This window comes from Ceratotherium simum, chromosome 2 (assembly GCF_057802395.1).
Source record: "Ceratotherium simum simum isolate JZ-2026a chromosome 2, ASM5780239v1, whole genome shotgun sequence".
NCBI classification, from domain to species: Eukaryota; Metazoa; Chordata; class Mammalia; order Perissodactyla; family Rhinocerotidae; genus Ceratotherium; species Ceratotherium simum.
The window spans coordinates 42,854,170-42,866,494 of NC_141901.1; positions in this window are offsets into that span (position 1 = coordinate 42,854,170).

Genomic DNA, 12,325 nt, shown 5'->3' on the forward strand with positions numbered 1-12,325 from the left:
AATACAGCAGAGGGATTAAGAGCTGGGCTTTGGAGTCAGGCTGACCTGGGTTTGATTTTTTGCTTTGTGCTACCTGCTGGATGACCTGCCCATATTATGGAACTACTTTAAATCTCAGTTTCTTTATCTGTATAACAGGGATGAAAATATTCATCTAACAAGATTCTCTTGCAGATTAAATAAACTGATTGTGTGAATCACATATTATACTTGATTGGCACAGTGTTCAATAAATGGCAGTTCTTAACAGCTATTATTTTTGAATGACTGGAAGGGTATACTGGGAGAGGACCTGTTTCCTTCCCAGACACACAATGCTATATTCCTTGGGGCTCAGAAAACTCCGCATCACTGTTCCAACCCAATCTATTCTATCACCCTGTCTCAGCCCCTGGGGCTTGAGAGGGATCAGAAGGCATGGGTAGCTGCAGACTTCTGGTGGACCCCCAGCTCTATTGGGAATTGCTGGGCATACCCAGGAGGCTGGTGGAACACTGGCACTGGGCCAGCTCTGAGCTCCAGAGAAGTGCCTGTTCCTTACCAACTTTTCCTTCTTTTCAGTGACTGCTGTAGACTGAATGTTTGTGTTCCCCCAAATTCATATGTTGGGATCCTAACCCCCAATGTGATGGTGTTAGGAGGTGGGCCTTTGGTAGGTGATTAGGTCATGAGAGTGGAGCTCTTATGAGTGGGATTTGTGCCATTATAAAAGAGACCCCAGAGAGCTCCCTAGCCTTTCCACCATGTAATGAGACAGTGAGAAGACAACTATCTATGAACCAGACACCAAATCTGCTGACACCTTGATTTTGGACTTCCCAGCCTACAGAGCTGTAAGAAATAAATGTTTCTTGTTTAAGCCACCCAGTCTATGGTATTTTTGTTATAGAGCCTGAACAGACTAAGACCGTGACTCCTCACAGGGTCTGATTCAGCATCTTTGATTCCTCAGGGGTAAGGCCCATGTGAAGTATGATAGCTGAAGAGCAGATATCAGCCTGTGTCAGCTCACCAGCTCTGCCACCAGCTGGGCTATGTGACCTTGGATGAATCATCCCCTCCCTGTGCGTCAGCATGCTTATCTGTAAAATCAGGGTGTTGAGCTACACCTGTTCCAGCTCAGAAGTTGATACTGTGAGATTCCACTCATAGAGAACCACTGGGGAAATGCCTCCAATGGGAGCTGAGGACAAAACCATGTCCAGGATGTCCAGAGTCCACTTTGTCCCCTTGGTCATTAGCCTGCCTTCCTCCTTGATTTTTATCAGCAACCTGGGCTTGAGGTTTATCAAAATATTTCCAAGCAAGTGCTTGGGGGCCAAATCAATCTTTCTCATATTCTCTCTTGCCCCCATCTTTGGGGTCCCCTATGCTCCATTGCCCTGACCACATTCTGCCTTGCTCTAGAAGAAGAGGTCAGTCCACAGGGCTGTGAGGGCAAAGCCCCATTACCCTCTGGGCACAGATCTTCACTCTCCCCACTTGACGAAGAACACATTTTCAATAGGATCCCAGATGTCTTCCCTGACTGGGTCACAAACATGGGGATTTCATTCTGTTTGGAAGAAATTTTTAGTCTGTTATCAACTGTTCACACCCATGACCCAGGTGAAAAGGGGGTCCTCTTTAGTAGGCGGCATTTGGTGATAAAGTTGCCATTGTTCTTTTACTTCGGCGCTGGGCCCAGTCCAGCCTGAATACTAACCAGTACTATGTGGCATAATCGTGTGTATGTATCTCTGTAACAGCCTGCTTTCCTGAGTCCAGACTAGGATGACCCACTCATCCTGGTTTCACTGGAACTTTCCCAGGTTCAGCACCGAAAGTGCAGTGTCTAGAAATCCCCTTAGTCCCAGGCAAACAAGGACACTTGCTCCTACCACCAGACTTTTTCTTAAAAAGCTTAGGTCTTTAATTTGGTTAATTGAGAGGAGAGCAGGACAGACAACCACGACAGTGGTTGATCTAAAGACCTTCTGATCCCTCCACCAGGTGGAGAAGCTTGGCATGCATTTCTTCTGATTTTCAATTTGGGAGCAATAGGGGTTAAAATCTCCTTTTGCAACTCTTTTTGGAGTGTTCCTGGGGTATTTACTCCTGTGCACACTCACACTCATGACAAGAGATGGTCAGGTCACTAAATACCAGTTTTGTTAGTTGGAGGTTGCACCATAGTAAGCTCTATGGACACTGTGAGCTGTCATGCTGTTGTGTATGCGTGTGTGTGCATTGTGTGCTTGTGAGTCTGTGTGTATGCATGTGTGTTATGAGAGGTTTGGGGATTCGATCGGAGATGTAAAAGACACTTTCCACTCCAAACAAATGGACTGAAGGTATATTTTATTATATAGAGGATAGTAAAGGCGATAGTCCGCAAACAGATCCGAATAGGTCAAATAATAAGAGGGAAAAAACACCAGCTCGACTGGAAAGGGAAAACATCCACATTGGCTGAGATAGCAGCAGATCCGAATAGGTCATATAATAAGAGGGAAAAACATCAGATCAATCGGAAAGGGAAACACCAGATCGACTGAAGGGAAATGACACAAATCAACCGGAAAGAGAAACACCAGGTTGACCGAAAAGAGAACACATCAAATCAGTTACTTCACAGTAAATCAATTACTCACATCAAATCAGTTACTCACAATATCCACGCCCCACTGCTGGGAGAGCCCTATCAATCGACGCGGCTGGGCAAGGATCACACGTCCTGGGCAAGGTGTCCCTTCCACAGGTGGAACTCTCACCGGGTCTCAGTCTCCAGCAGTTTATATAAGCAGTTACAGAGTTTACAGAGCAAGCATCCAGTGTTTCCATGTACAAATGGTTATCAGTGGCGTACGTGCACTGAGCCCCTTGGCTAACGTCCCAGCCCAGTAGTTGTGTACGTGCATTGTTTTCTTTGGTTATCGTCTTAGCCCGGCACAGATGGCCAGTCCATCCCGTGCTACGACGCTCCAAGAGCCTGGAACTGTTACAACTTGCAACTCCCTCCGTGGGAGAAAGGCCAGTTCCCAGGAAAAGGCCAGTTCCCACCACACAGAAAGCAGCTTTGTATTTCTTTGTGTGCTGGTGGCTGTAGGTCAATGGAGCGGCCAAACATGGCTGTACTCATGTCAAGACAATGTGTGTGTTGAGAGGAGGAGTTCCAGGAATCTGAGGGGGCCTGTCCAGAGTGAACCAAAGTTGTATTCTTCAGGACTGTTGTTCTGCTGTGGACATCAGACTCCAGCCGTGACTTTCCAGGCTGTTGGGAAGATTTTGCTGCTAAATCTGAGAGTGGAGGCAGAGGATGTGCAATGCTTGGCTGGAGAGCCTTGCTCCTTTGTTGTTCACCACAGGATGTCCCAATAACTGGCATCCAGGGCCAGGCAGGCTCCTGCACCCCACATGGAGGCTTAGCTCTCTTCAGTCTCTGTGCATAGCAAGCATCACAGCCTTTCCTTTGCATTGTCTCAGGGACCTCACAGGACCTGAGAGGTCCCAGCTTCCAGCATAGGGTCCTGATTTTGTGCCCTGACAGAGCTGCACATTGCTGCAGGGCATGGAGATCTCCTTCTATGTTTTCTCTTTTTGTGTGTGTATGAGGAAGATTAGCCCTGAGCTAACGTCCGATGCCAATCCTCCTCTTTTTGCTGAGGAAGATTAGCCCTCGGCTAACATCGTGCCCATCTTCCTCTATTTTATATGGGACACCGTCACAGCATGGCTTGACAAGCGGTGCACTGGTGCTCGGCCAGGATCCGAACCTGCGAACCCTGGGCCACCACAGCGGAGTGCTTGTACTTAACTGCTGCACCACCAGGTCAGCCCCTGCTTCTATGTTTTCTTTCTTTCTTTTTTTTTTTGTGAGGAAGATTGGCCCTGAGCAGATATCTGTTGCCAATCTTTCTCTTTCTACTTGAGGAAGATTATCCCTGAGCTAACATCTGTGCCAATCTTCCTCTATTTTGTATGTGGGACACTGCCACAGCATCACTTGATGAGCGGTGTGTAGGTCTGCGCCCAGAATCCTAACCCATGAACTCCGGGTTGCTGAAGCAGACTGAGAACATAACTACTATGCCACCAGGCCAGCCCCTCTTATGTTTTCTTTTAAAGGTTTTGTCTTATCTTTCACATTTAGAGCTATAATCTATTTGGAATTAATTTTGATGGATTGTATGAGGTAAAGATCAAGATTCATTTTTTCCATATGCATGTTCAGTTGAAACCATCATCGTTTGTTGAAAAGAGCCTTTCTTTCCCACTACCCTGCAGTGTCTGTTTCTGTACTGTATATTCTGTACCATTGGTTTATTTATCTATCCTTGCACCAATACTATCCTACCTAAATTACTCTAGCTTTATAATAAGTCTTGATATCTGGCAGTGTAAGTTCTCCAGCCTTGTTCTATTTCTTCAGAAATTGTTGCGGTTCTTTTAGGTCCTTTGTATTTTAATTTAAATTTTTGAGTAAATTTGCCAATTTCAACAGAAATAATCTGTTGAAATTTTGACTATTACATTCAATGTATACATCAATTTGGATGGAGTTAACATCTTGACAGTGTAAAGTCTTCTAATTCATGAACATAGTATATTTCTCCATTTACTTAAGTCCTCTCTAATTTCTCTTAATAAAATTTCTAGTTTTCAGAGTAGAGGTCTTGCACATATTTCATTAGATTTATTCTTATGTATTGCTGTCTTTAAATAATATTTTAAAATTATGTTTAACAAATGTAAGTGGTGGGCCGGCCCATGGCTTAGCGGTTAAGTGCGCGGGCTCCGCTGCTGGCAGCCCGCGTTCAGATCCCGGGCGTGCACTGACGCACCGCTTTTCCGGCCATGCTGAGGCTGCATCCCACATACAGCAACTAGAAGGATGTGCAACTACGACGTACAACTATCTACTGGGGCTTTGGAGAAAAAAAAAGGAGGAGGATTGGCAATAGATGTTAGCTCAGAGCCGGTCTTCCTCAGCAAAAAGAGGAGGATTAGCATGGATGTTAGCTCAGGGTTGATCTTCCTCACACACACACACACACAAAGATCTAAGCATTCTTAAAAAAAAAAATGTAAGTGGTGATTTTTTAAATCACATTTTTCTTGTTTGTTTATTGCATTTCTTTGTTTCTTGCATACAGAAATATAATTTCTGTATATTGATCTTGTATCCAGCGACCTTGGTAAATTTAGGTATTAATTCAGATAGTTTATCCATAGAATGTTCTAGGTTTTCTATGTAAAAAATCAGATCATCTGAAAATGCCAGTTTTATTTCTTCCTTTCTAATTCTTACACTTTATTTTTCTTGTTTTGTTTCACTTGAAGCCCTCCCCCCTGTATAAAACTGAATAGAAGTGCTGATAGCAAGCATTCTTGAATCATACTCAGTCTCAAGGGGGAAAGCTTTGTTTGCTGTAGGTTTTTGTAGATATCTTGCATAAGATTAAAGAAGTACCCTTCCATATCTAGTTTGCTAAGGTGTTTGTTAAAATGATTAGATGTTGACTTTTTTCAAATGTATTTTCAGTGTTTAATGAGATGCTTATATGCTTTAAAAAAAAAACAACACTTCATTTTGTTCCTGTGGTAAGTTACATTGATTTTGTTTTTATTTGTTAACATTTTAATTTATTTTCTTTTTTATACATAGTTTAAAAATTTTTTATTGGAGTAGAAAACACGTAGCATGAGGGGCCATCCCTGTGGCATAGTGGTTAAGTTTGGCACACTCTGTTGCAGTGGCCTGGGTTCGAGTGTTCAGATCCCGGGCACGGACATAACCACTTGTCAGCCATGCTGTGGCAGCAACCCACATACAAAATAGAGGAAGACTGGCACAGATGTTAGCTCAGGGCTAATCTTCCTCAGCAAAAAACAAAACAAAACAAAAAAACCAACAACACATAGCATGAAAGCTACCCTCTTAGCAAAATTTTAAGTGTATAGTATGCTATTGTTAACTGTATGCACTTTGTTGTACAGCAGATCTCTAGAACTTTTTCATCTTGAATGACTAAAACTCTATACCCATTAAACAGAAGATCCCCATTTCCCCTTCTCCCCAGCCCCTGGCAACCACGTCTCTACTTTCTGCTTCTATGAGTTTGACTACTTTAGATACTTCACATAAGTGGAATCATACAGTATTTGTCCTTCTATGATTGGCTTATTTCACTTAGTATAATGTTCTCAAGATTGATTTTTAAATATTAAATCAACCTTAAATTCATGGAATAAAATAAAAAAAAAAAGAAAAAAAATTCATGGAATAAATTACACGTGGTCATGATGTATTATTAGCTGCCCACAATTGGGAACCAAGAGTGTATCAAGGTGTTTGGAAGGTCTGAGACACAGGGCTCCATTGTTTATGCCTTGGGCTTCAGGTCCAGTCCAGCCCAGATCTCAGTGTTGTGAGGAGAACTTGCTGTCTGGATGTCTGACTTGTTTATTTAAAATGGAACCTGATGTTCTTTTCTAAACAGAGGAACTAGAGACAATAATCCCCAACTGTGAACAATTCAAAGAGCACTCTATGCCACCTCGTCACCATTGTAGAGATGTAGGCAGTCATTTTCACTCATTTTAAGCCTGGAAGCAGACTGGGGTCACTGGCTCCTCTTTCTCCCTCTGGGGAGAGGTCCAGGAAGCCCCTGCCTGTGCTCTGGGTGATGGCTATGTTTTGTTGCTCACGTTCACATTCATGTTCTTGGCTAGTGACCTTTCTGAGATTGGAAGCTAGTGCTAGACTTTACCCCTAGTCAGAGAGAGAGGTCCTGATGACCACGGGTGTCCCCGACCCTCACAGTGTTCTGGAACAGTCCAGGAATATGAGGGGTCAGAGATCCAGAAAACTTGATCTGCTCCCAGGATTCCAGACTTGATTTCCTAGGCTGGTGGGAAGATGGGAAGAATGGGATAGACCAAAGGCTGTGTTTGCTGGGAAAGCCCTGCTTCTGATTTGGGGCTTCTCTTGTGGTCTTGCCTCCAGCCCAGGGAGTCAGCAGGCCTCTGTCTCCACCCAACACAGCTCAGCTTCCTCCCCTCACCAACCACAGCCTGGACCTCTGCTATTTCCCCTCCTCTTCCCCCGGAGCCAGCTTGAATGGTCCCAGGACCCAGGACTTGGTTCCATTGTGTCCTCTCTGAGACCAAGTCTCCTCACCACTTGGGAAAAGACAAATTCCTTCTGTCCTGACATAGTCCAGTCCTCACTCACTCCTCAACCTTGGCCCTCACACTCTCCTGAACCCAGCTCATTCTCACTGATTTCCTATCTGCAGACTATCATCTTAGAAAAGAAAGAAAACTGACGGTTGTTTTTCTTCCCTGCAGCCTTTTTGAAGAATAGCACTCTGGCAGAGAAGTCCGCCTTGGCCTTGATTGAGCTATTTTACAAACACGCTGGGGATGATGATGTGATGGACAAGCCAAGCACGTGGAAGATGACGAAGGAGAATTTCCTCAACTTCTTCAATGCCTGCATGAGCCTGGCTCTGGCTTGTCTGCGGCAGGGAGAGGCTGTGCATGTGTGTGCAGGATGGGGCAAGGGTGGGTAGACATATTCCACGGGCCCTGGCATGTCTGGGGACCCCGCTGTGAGGTGGACATGCTGCCTGTGATTGACTGATCCTGAGTCCTGCCCTGTCCTGATCACCCTCCACACCCGCCCCTGACCCCAGGCCCCCCGCCCTGTGTGGAGGTAGGATGTGCTGTTCACAGAACTCAGGACTGGGAGTCAGATGCCGAGTCCCTGTGCTGCCACTGTTGCTCTTCAGCTCTGTGACCTTGGACAAGTCACCCACACTCTATCCTCAGTTTTCTCATCTGCAAAATGAGATAATAGAACTTAACATCCTGGGGTCTTGTTGAAATGAGATCATTTATTTGAAAATGAGAAAAAGTGGCAGACATGTTAGTCACAGAGTGCTGTGATTTGAGGGACAGTGAACAGGCTCCCTGCCTAAGGCATCTCCCTCCCACTGGTCACTGAGAGTTTGGTTCTCTCCCTCCCCATGTTTGGTTTTCTTGGGGTCAAGTCTTGCCTCCTGAAGGTTCCTCTTCACAAAGTAGGGATGGAAATCATGAACCTGCAAACATAGCTACAGCCCTTTACACGGACAAAGCACATTCATAGCCTGCATCTCACTTGGCTTCTATTTAGTAGAAGGAATCCTTAGCACAAAGAGTTTTGGAGGCTAAGGAATAGAATACTGAGTCCTGAATAAGTGGAACAGAACTAAGTGTTGACGGGAAAGAATTTAAATGGGAGGAGCCTCCAGTAACTTTATGCTTGTTCTTTTAAAAAATAAGAGCCCCAGCATATCTGAACTATCTTTCAAAATTCTGACTTTAAGTGTGTGGATAGTGCTACTTAGCTCTTCCCGGTTTTAGAGACATAAGTTGTCTGGAAATGAAGAGTTCTATGTGAAAAACTAGGGGAGGTAATGGTGCAAGAGAAAACAAGAAATGGAGAAAATGAAAATATGTACATTTTAGCAGTGGTTGCAGCATTAAAGTCACTGTTTGGGGAAAAAAATAAATAAATAAATGGGAGGAGCACTGGAGAAAGAGGAGTCCAAGGGGGCTGGACTGCATTGGGCCCCAGGGGAAGAATGTTGCTAGTGCATCTAAAGGGGATAGGTGGGTGAGTCTGAGATGCTGCCTCCATCATTTACTAGGGTGGGTCCAGGCAGAGTGGGCCTTGGAATCCTTAGGTCTCCCCTGCAGGCTGCTGTTTGAGGCAAGGAATCTGCAGTGATGCCCCACAGTTACTGCTCACTTTGCTGGACCCTATCTTTAGCCCCACCTGACTGGCCCCGCCTTCGATTCAGCCCAGGTTCTCGTCTCTGCATCTGTCTTTGCCCTCCTCTTCTCCCCTTCTCTGTCCAGGACTGGCTGGTGGTAGAATTTTCCTCATTTGTATGTTTTTCTCCCCAGGACAAAAAGGGCACAGATTACTTGTCTTTGAGAAAAAGAATAAGAATGGAGATTAGAGGGTTGCGTTTTCCGAGTTGCTCTCCTTCTGGGGGACATTGCCTGGACTAGCACACACAGAGCCACGGAGCCCTGTTCTGGGGAAGCCAGTGACCCAGCCCAGCCAGAGGTCTCCAGAGACCCCAAGAAACATTAAGGTGTCTCCCCTGCTGGCATGTTACTGCCTCCTTCTCTTTGCGTGGTAATGTTGGCAAATGGACAAGTACAGGCTGTCATCTTTGTAGATCCTCCACAAGGGGGTCAGTGCAGCTGACGTTTACTCCGAGAGGCCTCCCTGGCTCTGAGGATCCGAATGAATCACACCTCTCTCCCCAGGCCCACCTCTGCTCCCAATCCCCAAATGCAGCTGATGTGCCGGCATCACAGGTGAGCCCTGCTGCTGTCAGCACAGCCACAGCGAGGCTCTTCTTTCTCATGTTAAGGAGCTGGGGTCCTGGAGGTCTCTTTGTCTCCCGAGTGGTGTTTGTGTGTGTTTGAGTGTTGGTAGAGGGGTGCCTCACCGTGGCACTGAGCTGTCCATCACTAACTGGCTGCTTAGGATATAGCAGGGGAAAGGGGCTGCTGCCGCCCCCTGCTTTATTTCCCATCCCCTCCCTGTCCTTGTTCCTCAAGGTTGTGGGGGAACCTGATCTTTCCTCTCATGCCAAAAGTACACCCTGGACAAAAGTTGGTGCCTTCCTCCTGAGCCTGAGGGCCAGTGGGGCGTTTCTTCTGTGGACCATTGTCATGAATGGGAGGAGGCAGGGAGATCCTGAAAACTAGACCCCTGTCAGGTAGCCAAACCTCTTGAAGCCCATGGATATGTTTGTGTGCACACATGTGTGCCTGCAAAGTGCATGTGAATGTGTGTGTGTACGAGAGTGAGAGCAAGCGAGTGAGAGAGAGAGAGAGAGAGAGAGAGAGTCATCCTGCTCTGTTGAACCTCTCATGACTTGAGATGTGAGAAATGTGCTCTGTGAAATCAGAGAGGAATGGACAGTTTCAAATGGAGCTTTGAAGAGTGGGGAGTCTTTTACAGGAACGAGTGGAACCCCATTAGCCAGATCAAGGGGGAGAGAGAAGCAGACAACCAGCAGGTGATGTTTTCCTTGGGCTGGCGCACTGTGCCGGGCACTGAGGATACAGAACAAAGGCGGCACAGGGGCTGCCTTCCCAGAGCCCAGGCTCTCCCTGGAGAAGCCAGTTCCCTTGTGGCTTCTTCACTGGGGAGGAGGGGAGGCTGATCACTCGCCCTAGGCTCAAGCCTGAAGGAACCAAGAGGCAGGCAGGGTCAGCATTCGCCTCCATCCCCGGTGCCACTTCCAGGCCATGTCATCTGTCCCCCGCTGTTTGCTCCCCCTCCTTGGCGCTCACGTCATCTGGTCATATCACTCTTACCCTCCTGGTCACAGTCTTCCACCAACCTCCTTGTCACACTCCTGCTCCAACCTAACCCACAGTTCCCCTCTCTATCCCAGCAATAGGATATGCGCGGGGTAAAATACGGATCCTTTAACTGCCTACCTACCTACCTACCTAACTAACTAACTAACTAACTAACGGACTGACTGACTAACCAACCAACCAACTAACTGCTCCCCATTCATCTGTTCCTCCTCTCCACTTGGGGTCCCCTTCCACTCTGGAGTTTGTCACAGTTCAGGACTCTTCCTCTCTGACGGCCCATTCTCCGACCACCACTGCTTACTTCCATTTTACCTCTTTTTCAAATGAATCAGGACCTCGAGTATCTAAGCCTCTTCTTTCTCACTCTTTCTATTAGGCTTTGCTGGTTTTACCTCCTTCTCTCGACAGCCTACTTTGCATGATCCACAACTGCAAATCAACTCCGCTTTTATCCTTCCTTTGTTCGCATCTGTCTTGTAACACCCTAGTCTGCAATCAGCCCACCTTTTGCCTCCTCCTTTCCCCCACCCCAGAGCTGATCCCTGATGGGTAATTTTGCACCAGCGCCCTGATGCCAGTCTCCTAACTGCTCCTTGACCCCATTTCTCGCTGACCTCCTCCTGTCAACCAAGCTCGGGGGATACACCCAAGTACTTGCAGATCCTCCCAACACTCCGTGCTGTGTCCTGCTTCCATTACAATTGCTTGCTCTGTTTTGCCACCTGAAATTTCTTTCCTAGACTTATCTGCCTAGGAACACCTTGTTTCAATTTTCAGTTTAAATGTCAAAGTTCTCTGGTGATTGTACTTGGAGGTGACCCCAAGGTTGTGACAATGTCCTCTTTTGTGTCTTCACTGTATGCTTAATTCTATTTCTATTTTTTATTTTTATTTATTTATTTTTTTGTGAGGAAGATCAGCCCCGAGCTAACATCTGCCAATCCTCCTCTTTTTGCTGAGGAAGACTGGACCTGGGCTAATATCCGTGCCCATCTTCCTCCACTTTGTATGGGACGCCGCCACAGCATGGCTTGACAAGCAGTGCATCGATGCGCTCCCGGGATGCGAACCCCGGGCCACCGCAGCGGAGCGCATGCACTTAACCGCTACGCCACCAGGCCGGCCCCTTTAATTCTATTTCTAGCATCCACGACACTTACTGTTTTCACCTGATCTCCTCTAGATGATGGGTTTCTAGAGGGTAGAGACTGGGTGCACCTCTGGATCCTAGCACCTAGCAGCTCGCCTGGCACAGGGTAGGTGCTTATTAATTGTTTATTGATTTATAGGTCAGAACTCTTTATCAGGCTAACCAAGAGTCAAAAAGCCACCTGGATCATCCATAGACTCACTAGCATGGATACTTGTAGAGGCAGGGTGGAAACTTGGGTGGGAGCCAGGAAATGAGAGGCAGTTTGGCAGGAGCCGGGTGAGGCTCTCGGGGGTTTTGGTCTGGCTCACAGGTGGTGAGCGGAGGGAAGGGAGAAGCTCCATGTGTGGAAAGGGTGGCTATTCCTCCCAGAAAATCTTGAGTGTCCAGGTTTAACCTCCTGCGTTTGGTCCCTGGGGAGTCCCTGGGGCAGCACTATGCTGTCTCTGGGAGGCACTGCGTGCTCTTCAATTCTCCAGCTCCAGTGCAGATCTACAGTTCTCTTTTCAGCTATGAGCAGAACAGCTGATTTGAGGCCTGAACATCTAGACAAGCCATTGCCAGAGCCACCAGGTTTTGAACCTCAAAATCTTCTCATCCTTCTGGCTTCAGTGCTGATCCCCCTCCATAGGTTGTGTTCTCTCTATACTTTGTACTCAGACTGGCTTTAGGATGCATCACACTGTATTATGTTTTTCTGTTTTTGTTTATTTGTCTCCTCCCAGAGACGTGAGCTCCTTGAAGCCAGGGACCTTGGCACTGGCATATAGCTCATGCATCTCTAAGTATTCCTAC